The sequence below is a fragment of the Ochotona princeps genome, chromosome 14, assembly GCF_030435755.1.
Source record: "Ochotona princeps isolate mOchPri1 chromosome 14, mOchPri1.hap1, whole genome shotgun sequence".
In the NCBI taxonomy this organism is placed as follows: domain Eukaryota; kingdom Metazoa; phylum Chordata; class Mammalia; order Lagomorpha; family Ochotonidae; genus Ochotona; species Ochotona princeps.
The window spans coordinates 32,471,984-32,488,921 of NC_080845.1; the positions used below are offsets into that span (position 1 = coordinate 32,471,984).

The 16,938-nt window shown below is 55.7% G+C and overlaps 1 protein-coding gene across 1 annotated transcript in view; it reads left to right on the top strand.

Annotated features, from left to right (window-relative positions):
- The first annotated feature begins 11,592 nt into the window (after window positions 1-11,592).
- CNTFR (ciliary neurotrophic factor receptor) overlaps window positions 11,593-16,938 on the top strand; it is a 37,933-nt gene continuing 32,587 nt past the window's right edge. Inside the window, exon 1 of the mRNA XM_058672624.1 lies at window positions 11,593-11,776. The gene's annotated coding sequence lies outside the window, so the exon portion shown is untranslated. The remainder of the gene's footprint in view (window positions 11,777-16,938) is intronic.

Genomic DNA, 16,938 nt, shown 5'->3' on the forward strand with positions numbered 1-16,938 from the left:
CCTCAGCCTGTCATGTCTTTGCTCGGGGCCTCTGTTTACCCCTCCTTCATTTGACTCATTTCATTTATATATATATACACATATATATATGAATATACATATATAATTTTTTTCATTTGAAAGGCAGAGTTAGAAAGAGAATCTTTCATCCACTGGTTCACCCCCTAAATGGCTACAATGGCCAAAGCTAGACCAGGCCAAAACCAGGAGCCAAGAGCTTCATCTAGTGCAGGGGTCGAAGCACTTGGAGCATATTCTGTTGCTTTTCCAGGTGCATCAGCAAGGAGCTGAACCAGAAATGGAGCATGCAGGTCTCAGACCAGCAGCCATATGGGATGCCAGCTTTGTAGAATGCAGCTTAACAGTTATGTCACAACACCAGTCTCCCAGCCCCCATTTGGTTCACCTTTTAAATGTTATTTTCTTCTTCTTGAAAACAGAACCAGAGAATCAGAAATTGATCTTCCATTTGCTGATTTCCAACCATGTCTCCCATTTGGGTAACAGGGACTCAAGCACTCAAGGCATCATTCACAGACCCCTGGGATGCATCAGGTAGGAGCTGGATTTGAAGTGGAGCAGCTGGAAGCTTGCATGGATAACCCACTGCACCACAATGCTGGCCTCTTATATTGCATGAACACTTATTCTATACCATGCCCCATGGGTCCACTACGACATAGAAATGACATTGGGGCTTCTTGTGTCCTTTTCCTCTCACCCTAAAAAGGAGCCATTTGGCTCTTTAACCATCCCTCACCCCTGCCACACACACACACACACACACCCCTACTTTTGCTTTGGGATGCAGGCTTATACATCTACCAAAGTTGCAGATCAAAATTGAGGGATATACCCATGAAGACGGACACAAGGGAACCAGGCCTGTGGAGGCAATGTATCTGCAGTCAAGGCTTGGGACAGAGCATGGGAAGCTGAGCGGGCCTTGAGGGGAGGCTGAGCCCTGAGGAAGCCACGCTATGGGGAGGTCCTGGGTTTTGGGCAGGATGCCTTACCTCCAGGCAGGCACAGTCATGGGGGATCTGGCCTGGGCCCAGGTGTGGAGGCGGCTGAAACCGTCAAGACAAGTCCCCCTCTCCGCAACATAACAGTAGACCAAGCCCCCAGCTCTCCCACCCTCCTCCCTGACACCCAGGAAGAGCCAGAGACACAGTAGTCTCCCCCACTGACTGTGATTCACTCTGTGTTCAGGCCTAAGGGGGAGCCTGCTGCCTGCCAGGAACTTTATTTTGGAAGTAAAAATCCCCGGACACCCTCATCTCCTCGTCATCGTGCCAGGGGATGGAAACAGGGGCAGTGAGGCTGGCTGGAGAGCTGGGAGACAGGTGATGGGAATAGAAACATGGGGAGAAAGACAGTGACAGAGAAGACCTGGAGACACGGATTGGGGCTAAGCCAACAGAAGCATGTGAGGGGAACTTTAGTGCCTACCAGACCTAGTGCTAAGCGCTTGACTGAATTATCTCATTTAATTTAATCTTCACAACACTCTTAAGAAACAGGCATGATTATGATCCCATTTCACTCCTGAGGTAATTAAGGCCCCATTTGATTTCTGAGGTAATTGAGACATTAGGTCACTTGCCTCAGGCCACAAAGCCAGTAAAGTGTGGGGTGGGGGTTTGGTAGTTGCACCCCTCGGTTGGCAGAGCCAGATCCAGAGAGAGAAGGAGACAGGCCAAGGGACAGATTCTCACACCAGCAATCTTGGGGAATCTGGAAATCCTGGGATTCGTGGGCCTTCCCCTCAGGCTGATGGAAGTATGGTTTCTGGTTCTTTCCATCAGAGACTTGGAGTTGGGGAAGGCTTGATTATTAGAGTAAGAAGAGACATGGAAGGGATGGAAAGGGAACCAGACCATGGAAGTTCTCTCTTTCTCTTTTTTTGTTTATTTTCTTTCTCTCTCTCTTAAGATTTATTTATTTATTTATTTTTATTGGAAAGGCAGATATACAGAGAGAAGGAGAGACAGAGAGACCTTCCATCCTGCTGCTCCACTCCCAAATAGCTGCAATGGCAAGAGCTGAGCCAATCTGAAGCCACAAACTTTTTCCTGGTCTCCCATGTGGGTGCAGGCCATCCTCCATTGCTGTCCCAGGCAATAAACAGGGAACCACATGGGAAGTGGAGCAACCAGGACACGAACCAGTATCTACATTGGAGGCTGGCGCTTGGAGGCAGAGGGTTAGCCAGTTGAGTCGCAGCACTGGTCCTCATGGGATTCCTTGTGTGACCTTTCTCTTCATACTACCCTGGTGTGCAGCTATTCTGTTCCTACTTCTGATCTTACCAGTCAAACTCTCTCTCTTCTTCCCAAATCCCCTGTGCACACCCCAGCTTTATTTATTGGCTTGTTGATTTGAAAGACAAAAAAAGCTGCCCCCACCACTAGCTCACTCCCTAAATGGACACACCTAATGGTGCTGGGCCAGGTCAAAACCAGGAGCACAGAGCACCATCTGGGTCTCCCAGGTGGGCATCAGTGGCTCAAGTACCTGAGTACCTTCTGCTGCTCTCCTGGTTGTATCATCAGGGAGCTGGATGGGAAGCAGAGCAGCTGTGACTTGAACATGCTGTGCCACAACACTGGCTCTGGGACCCAGGCTTTCAGACAGTCTTCCGTTGAGTACCTCCTGGTTGGTAGACACACCCGAATCATACTTTAGTTTCCCTTTTTCTCTTTCACTCTCAAAATCTGCTTTTCAGAGTTGCACATTAAGTCACCCCTCAAGACATCACATCCCAGTACTGGAGTGCCTAGTTCAAGTTCTGGTTCCTTTGCTTCTGATCCAGCTTCCTATCAATACATCCTGGGAGGCAGCAGGCAACACTCAAGTCCTTGGGTCCCTGCCACCCACATAGGAGACTTGAATGGAGTTGCAGTCTGGCTCAACCCTTGGCTGTTGCAAGTATTTGGGAGAATCAGCCGAAAGATGGGAGAAATACTTCTATGACTATCTTTACAATCAAATGAAACAATTTTTTAAGAGAGCAATTCTTCCTATTGTCTAAACAATTTCACTCCTCCTAGGCTAGGTTCAGCCAAAAGGGGACTGACACTAAAAGTTGGGATGCTTCAGTATCCACTGAGTTTTGTCTGAGCTCAGAGAAGTGGTCCCTGAAGGCTGGAGCTGGGTGCCTTCTGCTTGGAGGCCCCTTTTCATTGGTGTGTGTGTGTGGGTGGGGAAAGTCGGTGGTCCAGCGGGTTGGGGGCCTGGGAGAACTAAGCTGTCAGCAGCAGGGAGGATGGGGTGAGAAGGAAACCAGGAGCCCTCCTGGGGGAGCTGGGGAGTCAGCGTTATGGTTTCTAATGTCTTAGTCCTGGTTTTAATTACCCCCAATGTCCCTAGAGTTCCTGACCACCACATGCTCCCCAGCTTGAGGAAGAGTCAGGAGGTCTCCCGGGAAGATCAGAAACCAGGAGATGAGGGATGCAAGCCTAGGGGCCTTGGCAGGAGCTTTCTCATTCTCTTCTGCACTGCACTTGTCTAACAGAAACAGCCTCCCCTTCTTCCCCTCCTGGAGACCAAGCAGGGCTGAGGGAGGGGGACCACGGAGAGGCCGAGAAAGGAAGGGTCTATACTCTGTTCACAGATCCCCAAAGAGGAGTCTCCAGCTGTCAGCTTTCCAGGCCCAGGCTTGTCCTACTGTGGCCTCCCCTGTCCCCCCAAATCCTGGCTGCTAAAAACCCCAGGAATTTTTCCTGGCCCACCAGCATCTCTTTGGCCTCATGACAAACCTGCCTTCTGGCTCTCCTGCCTCTGGGACCACCAAACCTTCACTGTTTGTTCTGGGAACCCCTCATTTTCCCTGTCTTTTCATCCTTGTTCCCAGCATTGCAGCCCCAATACCCACCCCTCACACCCTGCTTATCACATCCTCTCCTGGAGGTCTCTGACCTGTCTCACCGACTGCCCAGGGCTGTCTGGGGCTCTGATGCATGCCCACACTGCCACAGAGAGCCAGCCACAGTTAGAAAGCCCTGAGCACTTTGGGAAGGAGTCTGCAACCCACCGCACTCCCCAGCCCTGACAACCAGCCAACCAGGCAAATCTCTGTTGTTTGCAGATTTCTCTGTTGTTTGCAGATTCCTCTAGCTGCCTACCTTGCCCTCCCTCCCAGCTGTCAGCTCACAGATCCTTCAACTGCACATGTCAAACTCCTCCCCAGTCCCTGGCTTGGTGAATGACACCATTATCTCCCGGCATCCCATGCCAAGAACCTGGGAGTCGCCTGTGCTTTTGTACATAATGTTCCCTTTGGGTCTGGCACACAGTAGGTGCTAATACATGGCTGTTGAGCTGAGTGTTGGTCAATGCTGTCTCTTGAACTCCCCTTCTGTTTCTCTGTAACTCGTTGCCTTTGATATTCAATCTCCAAATATTTGATTTTTCTCTGTCTTCCCAATCACCACAGTTGAGTTTCGAGGGTGGGGGGGAGGGAGGTGGGAGGGAACTGGGGCCTGTTTTCTTCCTTTCCCTGTAACTCAGTGAATCACAGACTAACCAGAAATGGAGCCTGGAACATGAAGCAACAGAAAGAATCCTGGGACATGGCCCTCGGCTCTTCTTGGAAATCCCAACCCTGTTATCAAGAAGGCAGTTCCACAACAGCAGAGGCCAAGGTGAGATTCTGAGTTGGCACTAGAAGGGGACAAGCCTCCGAGGACAGACTCCTCCTCCAGGAAGAATGGGGAGCGGGATCCGCGCCTGCTGGAGTGGGGAGGCAGGGAGGGACTTGGTGCTTCTGAGCAGGAATGAGTTTCACGCAAATTTTTGTAAAATGAAAAATCACATCTGTGATTTTGCAAGTCTGTGCCTCTGCTCTCTCCCTCAAACACACACAGTCCCCTTTCCCTGAGTTCCCCCCACCCTCCCTGCCCTTCTCTCCCCTACCCTGCCTGGATCTCCCATCCCCCTCTGTGCCTACTTGCTTCTCCTTTGCACCAGACCCTGTGTGTGTGAGGTCACATGAGGCTCCTCCATTCTGTCTTCTCTCCAACTGCCTCGCCTTGTCCCAGGTCAGGCTAAGGGTCCCTCCGTGAGTCTCTGCAGTACCTCCTGTCTGGCTACCCCACCTTCAGCCAGTCTTCCTCTCTGATCTCTACCCAGCAGTCCCCGTAAACCCAGTCACACTCACAATGCTGAAGTCCTTCCAGCGCCTCCACATCCTGGGCACCAAAGGCATTCAGAACATTGTCTCTGAGAGGTGTGGGCCACCTCAGTCTGCCTTCTCAGTCTCTGCTTAGCCCCTTTTTGGTCCCATTTAGCTGTGCTCCTCCTTACCCCAATGGTCTGGAGCTCCGGTTTACTGCCCACGTCAAACTTGCCCTATTTCCTTGCTTGCCTCATTCGTCTTTAGCATTTATTTAAATTTATTTAAAATGTTCAGAACACCTGATCTTTTTTTCCCATAAAAATTTTATTTATTTATTTATTTATTTTGAAAGCATTAATAAAGAGAGAGTGACAGAAAGAGACAGAAATCTCTTTGCTACTTCACTCCCCAGATGACTGCAATGGCTAGGGCTGGGCCAGGCCAGGCCAAACCTGGGAGCCAGGGCTTCATCTGCATCTCCCATGTGGGTGATCGGGGGCCAGCTACTTGGGCCATCAGCCACTGCTTTTATTAGACCATCAGCAGGGAGCCAGATGGGAACTGAAACAGCCAGGACATGAACCAGCACCCATATGATGGCATAGTAGCTGGCCCTCAGAGCACCAGTTCTATGCCAGGCCTGGCTTTGAGTGCATGGAGCTGGAGGCCACAGGGCTGCCCTCCCCGAAGCTTCCAGGCACCACCGCAGCCATGAGGTGAGCAAGCGTTATGCTGACTATTGTGAGTAACAAGATGCTGGCACTCTGTTGGGGACCCAGAGGCTCAGGGCAGGCACCCTCCCCACCCCCCAGGAGACATCTAGGCTGTTGCCTCTGGCCTGAGGGGACTGGGACTGTCACATCGACAAACCATATAATCATCTGCTTTGTTCACTATCCCTCATCCCTGACTAGAGGGCAGGGGACTCATAAACACTTTTTTTTTTTGAAAGCAAAAAGTCAACAATAAAGTATTACAAACTTGAATTTTAGTTTTGCCTGTTCTTGAGCTTTATATACATGAAATCATACAGTATATCTGCTTGTTTCCCCCTTTGCTCATTTTATCTGTGACTTACCCACATTGCTGTGTGCAGCTGCTGTTGGTTCTTTTTCATCACATTTGATTTGTTTCTATTAGTCATTTCCAGTTTGAGGATATTATGAACAAAGCTGCTGCAAGCACTCTTGGTGGGCATATTGGATCCTTGTTTGGGGGTGTATAATGAATGGCATCATTGGGTCCTGGGACCCGTAGTTGATCCTGCCTGACGGTGTTCCATAGTGATGGCACCAACCCATGCAGTAGTGGCAGTGTCTGCAGGTTCAGCTTAGAAGGGCGGGGACTCCCCCCCACCCCCCTGGGTCACCAACACCAGGCATGGAGCAGGCACTCAGGAAGTCCTGCTCTGGTCCTGTCACTCACTTGCTGTGTGGCTCTGGGCAGGTGGCTTCCCTTCTCTGGGCTGTTTCTCTGCTCATAGCACAAAGGAACCGACACTAAAGGGTTGGCCTTCTGGTGCCAGCTGTGTACTATGAAAGCTGGACACCAGTTTACTAATTTATTCTGCTTATATTGATTGAGGATGGCATTTATTAGGTGACCGGGTGGTGAAGGTAGGATCTTGTGACATACCGCTGACAACCTCTCTCAGGTCATGCAGGGCCAGAGGTCACTGCCCATCTTCGTCCCCAAGGCATCCTCCTGCAGCCCGCCACTCCTCCTCCATCTGTCCAGCCCTGACCCTAGGGGGAGGGGGTCTGGACTGAGCCTGTGGATGGAAAATATGATTAATAATCAAAAAAACATCCAAGAGGAAGAGACCAGGAAAACAACTTGGGGAAGGCTCCTTGCCCAGGGGAGGGGGGCCATGTCCTGGGCCTCGGGACAGCTCCGGCCGCCCTCCCGCCGCCCTTTCTGGGAAGCTGCCACAGGAGTGGGTAATTTTAGCCAAAAGTGGAAAAAAGAAAAAAAAGAAGAAGAAGCCATCCTAATTATTTGTGAGAAAAGATGCCCCTTCCTAATGTAGGTTGTGCTTTACCTTAGGGACCTCCCTTCAGTGTTACCCCCTCTTCCTAGTGGTCTCTGTGCTTGGTCAGCCTGGGCAGGGGGCGCATGGAGACACTGGATTGGGGGCAGAGGAGGAATTTCAACATGAAATGTTTTGTTCATTAACAGAGAACACAAGGGGGAAATTCCCTCTCTGCTTGAGCCTGGGCAGCCCAAGCGGACACTCAATAGCTATTGTGAAAAATCCAGCCTGGGCTGCAGAATGGAGTGGGGAGTTTATTGGGGGAGTGTGTGTGGGGAGGGGAGAATGCTCTCTCCCCCCCCAGACTTCTGACTTCCAGGGGGCTTCCTGAACCTTAATCCTTTCCTTCTTTCAGGGATTTGCTTCTTAATGCCTCAAGTTGCCCTCAGACTTCCTTCTTAGCAAAACTGGAGAAACTGGGATTACACTGGAGTTGGAACTTCCCCCCTGAGGAGGAAGAAATTATATCAAAAGGAAGAAGGGGGAGGTATCTTGGCCCCACTGAGTAATCCTGAATGCTGATAGAACATGCTGGCAATGATGGGCAGGTAGGTAGCAGATCCGAGGGGGGCTTGAAGCAGTGTTGAAAGCTCCTCTATCAGGGGGGATTTAAAGGGCCTGTTGAGGGGGAAGTAGCACCAAAGAATTGGAGAGGTTGAATTCCTCAGTTTTGACCTTAGCTCTCCCCCATTCTCCTCCACCTTTAGGGAATCTTTGCCCTTTCCTGGCGCTGGAGGTTGGAAGGGTCAGGGCCCAGGCGTGGGTCCAGATGATAGAATTCCAGGTCTGCAGAAGGAGGGTGTCGCCCTGGGTCCCAGGAGCCATCCCAGGACTCTGCTGGGAGCTATCTCAGAATTGGGGGGAGGGGCGCACGGTGAGTGCTCCCTGGGAAGCGGGGTTGGAGCCTGAGTGTGGGATCGGGAGGGGGTGTGTGTGCTCGGGCTCCCCCTCCCTGCTGGGCCCGGGGCAGTGTCGGGATCGGGTTTCTCGGCGCCTGGAGCCTCTGCGAGGCCGAGGCCGAGCTGTTCCCGGGCCCCGGCCAAGCCGCCCCGGGCGCTGGCACTGCGCAAGGAAGCAGGGGGGTGAGGGGGAGCGAGGGAGGTTGTGAGGGCGTTTACGTAACCGCCTCCCGGAGCCCGCCCCGACCCGCCAAACCCCACTGTGATTGAGAGCGTGTGCGACTGCCGGCGTGTGCCCGGGGTGACACGCGTCGTGCGTGGCTGTGTATATGTGACTGTGGAAGTGTGATTATAGGACTCAGTCCCGCTCCCTGGGGACGTATGGCTCCCGACCCAGCCGGTGACCCTGAGTGTGGTAGGGTCGCATATACCTGTTTCACTCTCTGAGAGACTGGCTGTGGGATTTTTCTCTGCCCTTCCGGTTGGTCCTTGTAAGTCAGACATGGAGCTTGCCAGCCTGCTTGTAACTGAAACTTTTTGATAGCAAGGCGGGTTAGATGGCACTCAGCGCCATTCCCTGTGGTTGGAGGGTCTCTCCTCCCTTAGAAAGAAATCAGGGAGAATGAGGGAGAGGACTCTTATTACTGGCTCTTATTATTACTGACACCTGTGTGTGGGGCAGGAGGAGGGACTTAGGGAGCAGGTGGTCCAGGTTTAGGACACCTGCTAGGGCGGAGGTGGAACCTCAAGCCTCCGCCAGATGCCCCTTTCACAGTGGGTGTAAACTTCCCCAAACTCAAAGTCAAAGAGAACGTTCCCCCAGTTTCTCCCCAAGGGTTTTAAGGCTTTCCAAAAGAAATCCCCATCACTGACAGGACGCAGGCCCTGACTTGGGGGTGCTACTTCCTGCGGCTCCCTCATGGGAGACCAGTACAGTACGCTGAGGCGAGAGGCTGAGGAGAGGGGGGCTTGCGTCATGAAAGAGGGGGCTGGACAGGCCAGGAATTGGGGCACCCACTAAAGGTGAAGAGGAGAGAGGGAGTCAGATCCTGTAGGATTTGAAGCGGCTGCTAAGAAGCCCAAGCTTTGCATCTCAGGCGGTGGGGAGCAGCAGGAACTGTTCCCACCCCACTCGGACCCTCACGAGTTAGCGGAGCCCAGATGGCAGGAAAATCGTGGCTGGGCCGGCGGGCGGGTAGGGTGGAGCATTGGTGTGGAGAGGACAGCACCCTGGGTTCTGGGTTCTGGCGAAGGGTTCGGCCAGGAGCGGGAGCGGCGGCCGGCGCCTGCGAGGAAACGCACGTCCCTCGGCCCCCGCCAGGTGTCGCTGCGGCCTCGGGGAAGCGCGAGAGGCGGCCGCGTCCCTGCGCCAGGAGGCGCTCCCGACGGGCAGACCCCTGGCCCGGTGCGACGAGCGCCTCCTCCCTCCAACCCGTGGCCGCCCTTGTGGCACACACGCCCTTATGGCACACACGCACACACACCGTCTCCTGGGCTTCCCCGGCTGTGGCCCCCTGCCCCCGTGGACCGTGACACTGCCGACGGCAGCCTCCGCGTCCCCTGGGAATGAGGGGACGTTGGTCTCTGGTGGGACGCCCCACTGCTCTCAACATGCGAGGAGACTGAGCCTGGGACACTGGGGCAGGCGGCGGCCAAGTCAGAAGCTCCGCCAACCTCGACGCCAGTCTCTCCCTGGCCGGTCAGGTGCGCGCTGCCCCAGGAGGGACGGTCCCTTGAGCACCTTGTCCAGACCTCGCTCCGGCGCAAGAGGAGGGGCAACCCCTGTCCCCCGGCCTCTCTCATCCCCACTACCCCAGATTCTGTCGTCGCGCCGGTCGGAGATTTCCACCGCGCTACTCTGAGCCGGGTCCTCGGCCTGCAGAGAGGCCAAGCAGCGGACATCTCCCGAGGTGGGCCGTGCACGGGACCGCAGCTGGGCACAACTGTCCCTGTGTGTGCGTCCCTAAACCCCAGTCCATCCTCCTCCTAGCTTCAGCCCTGGCTGACCCCTCCTGGTTACACGGAGGGCATTCCTTGGCCACGGAAGTGAAAGTGAAAAACCAGGACAGGGGCGGGAAGGAGGTTTTCTCCTCCGCCACGGGAGTCCCCGAGGCATTTGTTGGGAAAGGGCCCGGGCGCTCTAGGAGACCTGCTCTGGAAGGGTGTGAGGAAACGCTGACAAACGTCTCCCCTCCCCTTCCCTCGCCCGCAGCTCTAGAGCGGTTCCCTGCAGGGCCAAGGCGCGGGGATTATGGGTCAAAGGTCAGGTGAAAAATTCAAGGGGTGGACCTCTGGTTCCCTGCTTTTGGCATTCCTCCTGTGGGCTGCGCTCTCGCCTGGTCGCAGAAGTTGGTCAGGTTGCCTGACCTTCGTCTCCCATCTTGTAGCCAGACGGAGGCCCCGGGCATGAAGTGACCCCCGCCTCCCGCGCAGGGCTCTCAGAGGCCCGAGCTGCTGAAGGAAAGTTGCAGCAGTGAAGCTCCAGCGTCCAGTTCGCCAAGGGGGTTGCCCCGCGCTCTGGAGCTGCTGTCCGGGCAGGGAGGGCTCTCGGTCATCCCTGTGGCCGTTTCTCCCCAGGCCGTGGGTCCCCAGGGGCTGAGAAAGGAGATCGTAGTGGCGGTGGTGTCATCACAGACATGGTGGGAATGGAGAGCCTGAGCTCCCAGCCTGGTCCATCCCCGACCCTGGAAGCGCGAAGTCCCCTTTCCCCCTGCGCAAGGGGTTTATCTATTGGTGACTGGAAGGGTTGGGATTGGCGGTGGAGGGGGGGTTTGGGTCGTTGCTGGGGGGGAGGGGCAGTAGGAATAGGGGCGGAGCCCGCTAGCGTCTTCTCCCCAAAGTGGGGGTTGAGGGGGTCTTGACTCGCGCTTCTCTCCCGGTGATAACCGAGGGAAGGTTCCCGAGAGTTGGCCTCCCCGGTTGTGTCGGGGAGTCAGTGTAAAACAGCGAGGGCCTAAACATGCAGCAGTGTGCGCAGCGGAGACCTGGCCAAGGCGGAGTGAGAGAGTGTGAAAGGAGAGAGATCCCCGGGGGTGGGTGCGCGCCCAGCTGCCCTAGAGGACGGGGTGGAGTGGGTGTGTGTGTTGGGGGTGTGTGTGTGCGCGTGTTTGTGAGACCCGCCACCGGGACTAAGCTTGAAGTACCAGGGCCACAGCCGTCTGCAGGACGCGCTCGAGAAAGGGCGAACGCGCGGTGGCCACGCGTGCCAGTGCGGGCGAATGTGCCAGCGGGGAGTGGAGGGGGGAGCGCGCGTGCCTGCGTGGTGTGTGACTGGGGACTCAAGGCCTGCGCAGGGCAAGCGTGTCCCCGAGAGCGGGTGGCGCGTGCCAGGCTCGCGGGCCTGCCAAGGCGGGGGCGCGCAGGGGGCCGTGGCGGGGAGGGGTCGTGGCGCGCGGCCGCGAAGGCGCGGGGAGACAAGGCAAGAGGGGGAGGGGAGCGAGGGCGCGCGCGGCCGAGCGGGCGCCCGCGGTCACATGGGCGAAGGAAGGAGGGAGGGAGCGCGCGAGGGAGGGAGGAGGATGGGGGGGTTAAAGCCGCCGAGCGCCGAGGAGCCGGTGCAGAGCGGGCGGCGGCAGCGGCAGCGGAGGCGGCGGCTCCAGCCGGCGCGGCGCGGGGCTCGGCTGTGGGATCCGCCAGCAGTGCGAGCTCCGCGCTCCCTGCCTCGTTCCCTGCCGGGGGCGGTTGATCGAAGGGCGCGGCGCGGAGCCCGGGTGGCCCGAGGGCGCGGTGAGTACCCCCGTGGCGGACCGCGCGCGCGGCCGGACTCTCGAACCCTGGTGGACCTACGGACCTGGGGCCCTCGTGCACGCGGGAAGAGTGAGGGGACACACGTGGGCCTGCAGCCGGGGGAGACAGGAAAGTTCACGAGAAACTTTGCCAGCAAACTCGGGGGGCAGGGGCGCAGGAGAAGCGACCCCCCACGTCTGGGCGCGCCAGAGGTTGGGCGTGGTGGTGGTGGTGGTGGTGGGGCCGGACAATCGGTTGGAGGGAGGTGGCCAGTCGGCTAGTCCTAGTGTTCCTGTTCTCTTCACCCCTTAGCCGCACCGCGCAGGGTCTGGGAAAATTCCTGGGCTTGGGGCGGGAAGAGGGGGTGGTCTCAGTGGGGCCCCCCTATACGCCCAACGGTGGCTCTTTCCTGAGCAGAAATCTGGACTTCAAAGCGCTCCAGGGTGTGCACGGACCTTGCGCGTCTGCCAGTGCATGTGTGTCCGTGTGAATACGCGTGTGTGTGTCGGCATGAGCCTGCCTGGGTTTTTCTCGTGGGTCGGCCTGGATGTATCTCCATGCCACGACTCTCCTCCAGAGAGTGTGACTCTTAAGTCCTGGTTTGTGTAAGTCCGCCTGTGATATCTTCCCAAGTGTCTCTTTGTGAGTGTGCCCGTGGCTTTCTCCTCTAGTGCGGCTCTCGGCAGCCTAGCCAGCCTGGGTGTCCCTATGCCCCTACAAGTAGTGTGTCTCCCCGCGCCTGGGGGCTGGGCCCCAGGGAGGTCACCAGACGGACACTTCTCCAGCTGGCTCCTCTCGCCTCGCCTCTTCTGAGCCTCTCTTCTCCAGCGTCTTGCTTGCTTGCCTGTTCGCTTCCCGTGGCCCCCTCCCCCCCCCCAGTAGCTTCAGGCAAGCAGGACTATTTCACGCCTTGTTGAAAATTCTGGATTTTCCTTCTCATTCCGTCTCGTCTCTCTTTTGAGGAGCATCTGTGTGTGGCTGTGTGACTGGCAGCTTGTCTGCAACCCTGTGTGTGTCTGCATGCCGTTGTAGGAGTGTGTCTGGAGCATAAGTTCTTTCGCCTGTGATATTGGGGCATTTGTTGGGTTTGTGTCACTTGAGTGACACTCAGTTGGTAAGCATCCGGAATGCTAGGTGTGCTTGTGCCTTTGCAATTGTTGTGTGTCCCAGACACTGGATGTGTTCTTGTGTGTCTAATTTTGAGTGTGATGGTGTGCCATTGCATGGTGGGGGTGGGGTTCCTCCAACTAGATATTCCCAGGGATGGGAGATTTGGGGAGTCGTGGAGGGTCTGTGTCTCCAGGTCTGCACTGTCACAATCCACACAAATCCTCTCAGTTGGCTTCTGGGGCTCCTGATCAGGACTGGTTGGGTGGAGCTGAGGTTCTCACTCTGACTCTGGCTGAATCCCTGAGCCTGCAGAAAAGTGGGAGCTTAAAGTTCACTCAAAGGGGGCTCCGGGAGTGGCACTCAGATTCACACTGGGACACTTCAACTCATTCTGGGGGCTTGGGGTGTGCACTCCCGTGGGCTCACACTCAGGGTGATAGAAGAGTGGGATTGCCACTCAGTCACGCTTAGACGCTGGGGTTCCTCCAGTCCTGAGGTTTGTACAGGCTCACCCTGGGAGCAGGCAGGCTCACATTTCTACCCTGTTAGCTCATCGATTTACACTGAGGCTTAGAGTTCATGCGCAGAATCTCACAGTGGTCCTAGGACTCACACTTGGGTCACGGAAAGACTAGGTACTCACACCAGGACCTCCATGGGAACCTTTAGGATTCACACAGCACATGGGGGCTCTTGTCAGACTCACTGCCGTTTCAGAGCGGGTGCTCCCAGTTAGATTCCATGCTGGGGGTCATGTACAGATTCAACAGGGACCCTGTAACTCACTCAGATTCATACCAGGATCTTAGGGCTCATACTTAGATTCATGTGGCAGTACTGGGGGTCAGGTTCCCCTGGGGAACCTAGAGCTCTCACTTAGACCACCTCAGACTCACACAAGACACTGCAGCTCCCACTCTGATTCACGCTGGATCCCAGAACTAATTCACAGGCTCTCGTGAAGACTCAGGCTCATCTCCATCCTGGGATCATTGAAGGGGTGCCTGGGAGCCCACAGTCAGAAAAGGCCCCAGGAGTCACACCTCAGCTTACACTCAAAATGTCCTAAAGCCAGGTGTACACTGGAGCTCTAAAGGGGTACAGGGACTCATAGGGGCTCCTGATCTTCACCCCTCAGCCCGGGTACTCACATTTACATCAGATGACACTGCCGCTTGGCACTTGAGGTAAACTCACACTTTCATCCCTAGACTTGCGTTAAGACCCACACTCAGGATAACTGAGATAAAGACTAGAGAGAGACCTAAGTCCTCCAAAGTTGGGGGTGGGGATACACACACCTGGTCACGCCCCTCACTCAGATTCTTCCTGACTTGCCTTGCACAAGGAGGCTGGGCTGCTGGTGGAAAGATCTAGGTAAGTTGTTGATGACATGAGCCCTTAGAGTCTTCCATGTGCTACAGACATGCACATCCCCTCTACAGATTTGTGGACACTTTCTGTAGCATGGAGTGCCAGGTGTGGGGAAAGAAGAGTCATGTCCTCCCAGAACATCTCCTCCCAGCAGGGTCCCTGCCATCCTTAGGGTGAGGGAAGGTATGAAGGCTGCCCTGGCTCCAGTGATCACTCCAGAGTACTGAATCTGGGGCTGTAAGAGAGATGGAAGCCTTAAATCTGTGGGGAGAAGGTAGACTGGAGTGGGCCCCCTGTCTCTTCTCTGCCTAGTCTGGAGAGGGCTAAGGGTTAAGTTCTCGCCCACAGTGTCTTCTTATTCTGTCTCATGTGCATGCTCAAGGCTCCCTGGTCTGCTCTCTTCAAGCAATAGCCCATGGGTGGGGGTGGGGGCTGGGCTGCAGTCAGCCCTGGGCCTCCACCTGCCATGGAGACAAAGCCCTCTTTTGGGGGAGACCAGTGGATGGGGCCATGGCAGGTACACACTGTTCCTTCACCATGGTCCTCCCAGTGGAGTCACGGCCCTGCAGCAACTCCCATGCTGAGTTGCCTGGGCTGGAGCTGCTCTCAGTCCCTGAAGGGGGCACATGCTCTGCAGTCCCCCTATGGGGGTAGGGGGCTTGGGGAGGCATGCGCCCTGCTCTCTGCCCCCCCATGGCGAGTTGAAGTGTAAATGAATCGGAAACATATGGAGTGGATTTTCTTTGAAATGCAGATGGGTTGGTGGGGGGACCATGTGTGCCTGGTTTGGGGGGTCCTGGAGAGCAAGGAAGCTGAGAAGAGAGAGCTGACCCCTCCTACAGACCCACCATGGGGTGTGGGAGTGAGGAAGACCTCAGCTGTGTAAACTCCTGTGGCCCTGGGTGACCACACCCGCACCTGGCTCCCAGCTTCCTGTGGGGAGGGCTGGGGAGGCAAGTGGTCCCTGTGGGTGGAGAGTGCTGAGGTCATCCTCCTGCTGTACCTCTGCAAAGGGCAAAGAGAGCCCAGGAGCACAGGGCTGTGCTGGGTTGGAGGTCACCAGAGCCCTGAGCTGAGGACAACAGCAATGGAAAGAGAAGCTAAAGCAGAGGTGGGGGAGCAAGTCAGACCCTGCTGCTTCCAGGAGCCAGTTCCCAGAGGCTGGGGCTCCAGAGCTGTAGTAGGAGAGATTGAAGTTAGACTGGTGGTGACCTGCAGGCAGAGCAGGGGTCCGTCTGGCGTTTAGGAATGGACCAAAGAGTCCCCACTTTGTGCGGGGATGGGTTTTTTCAGACCCTGGGCACTCAGAATGCTGCAGCATGTCCTGCCTATTAGAATAGGCCCTGCACGACAGGCAACAGTATTGCAGAGTAATTCCTTCCAAGCCCTGTGGCAGCCAGGGCCTGGGTCTGCCTTGGTCACCCCTGTGTTCCTGCCTCTGGCGCATGTTTGGTATGCAACAAGAGGGGAATGTTGAGGGAATTGCACTTCTTTTTCTCTCCTGTCTCCTTTTGGGCACGCCTGTGTTCCTGTCTGCCTGCCCTCAGCAGGGTAGTTAGGAGATTCTGGGGAGTACACACAGGACAAGGAAACACTTTTGGGTTTGTGGCTTGAGACCCACCATGCCCTGGCTATACACCCCTGAGTGGTATGCAGGAGCCCTGAATGGTATGCAGATTACACTACAGGAATCACTTCCCTCCACTAAGGGAAGGGGTGCAGGGGTAAGAGTCTTGGAGAAGGTTTAGATGAGAGCAGACTGGGAAAGAACTATCATCTAGAATCTCTGACAGAGGTCAGAGGTCACTGGCATCTCGCAGCCGCAGGCTTTTGCAGCAGGTGGTATGAGCCTTTATTCCCCAGGTAAATGTGCCTGGGACCCTTGCTGTCCCTTGGCTTGGTCCCTTGGTCTGTAGCCGAGGGAATGCTGCCCGTCTCCGAGGCTCTGTAGCTGCTGCGGTTATTAATGACTGGCTGAGAACGTGGGGTTCAGATCCTAAAAATACTCTGTCCTGCCCAGTAGTAAATGTGGGTAAATGCAGCAGTGGCTGCATCTTGGAGGGACAGAGACACATAGATGTACCAGGAGCTGGAAGAGACTGGGAGAGCATGTGAGCCTGGGGAAACTGAGGAAGCAGGGATGGGAGAAGAGTCACTTCAGTGGTGTCAGTTAGTCACATTACAGCAACATTTGGCGTAACGTTATCCCATGCTGCAGAACATTTCCTTCTTCTAGTCTGGCAAGATTTCCCCATATCAATCCTATAAGTCAAGCCCTTCAGTAGGAGCCCTTTCAGTCCAGCTTCAGGATGTCCCTGAGAAGTGTGTGGCAAAGACAACAAAACCTCCCCTAAGTCCCCTTTTCTACACCGCAGGCCCAGCCCTGTCTCCTCAGAGCCAGCCCTTCCTTGCAGCCGGAATCCAAGCCCCTTTTGTAGTGGCCCCCATCTCACTCCTGATTCTCAGGCCTTTGTGTAAGGCCCCCTGCCCTAAAGGAAGAGAGCTGCACGGTGGTCCCAAAAAGGCCAGAGAAGCCCAGAGTCAGAGGGCAGATGCCACATGACCTTGGCCTGCAAGCTGACCTTTGTGGGCCCCTCCATGAAATCGTGGGATGCGGGTGGGGGGCTGGCTGGGCCCCGGCCCAGGCCTGGAGAGAAGGCGGTTTTGGCACCCATCCA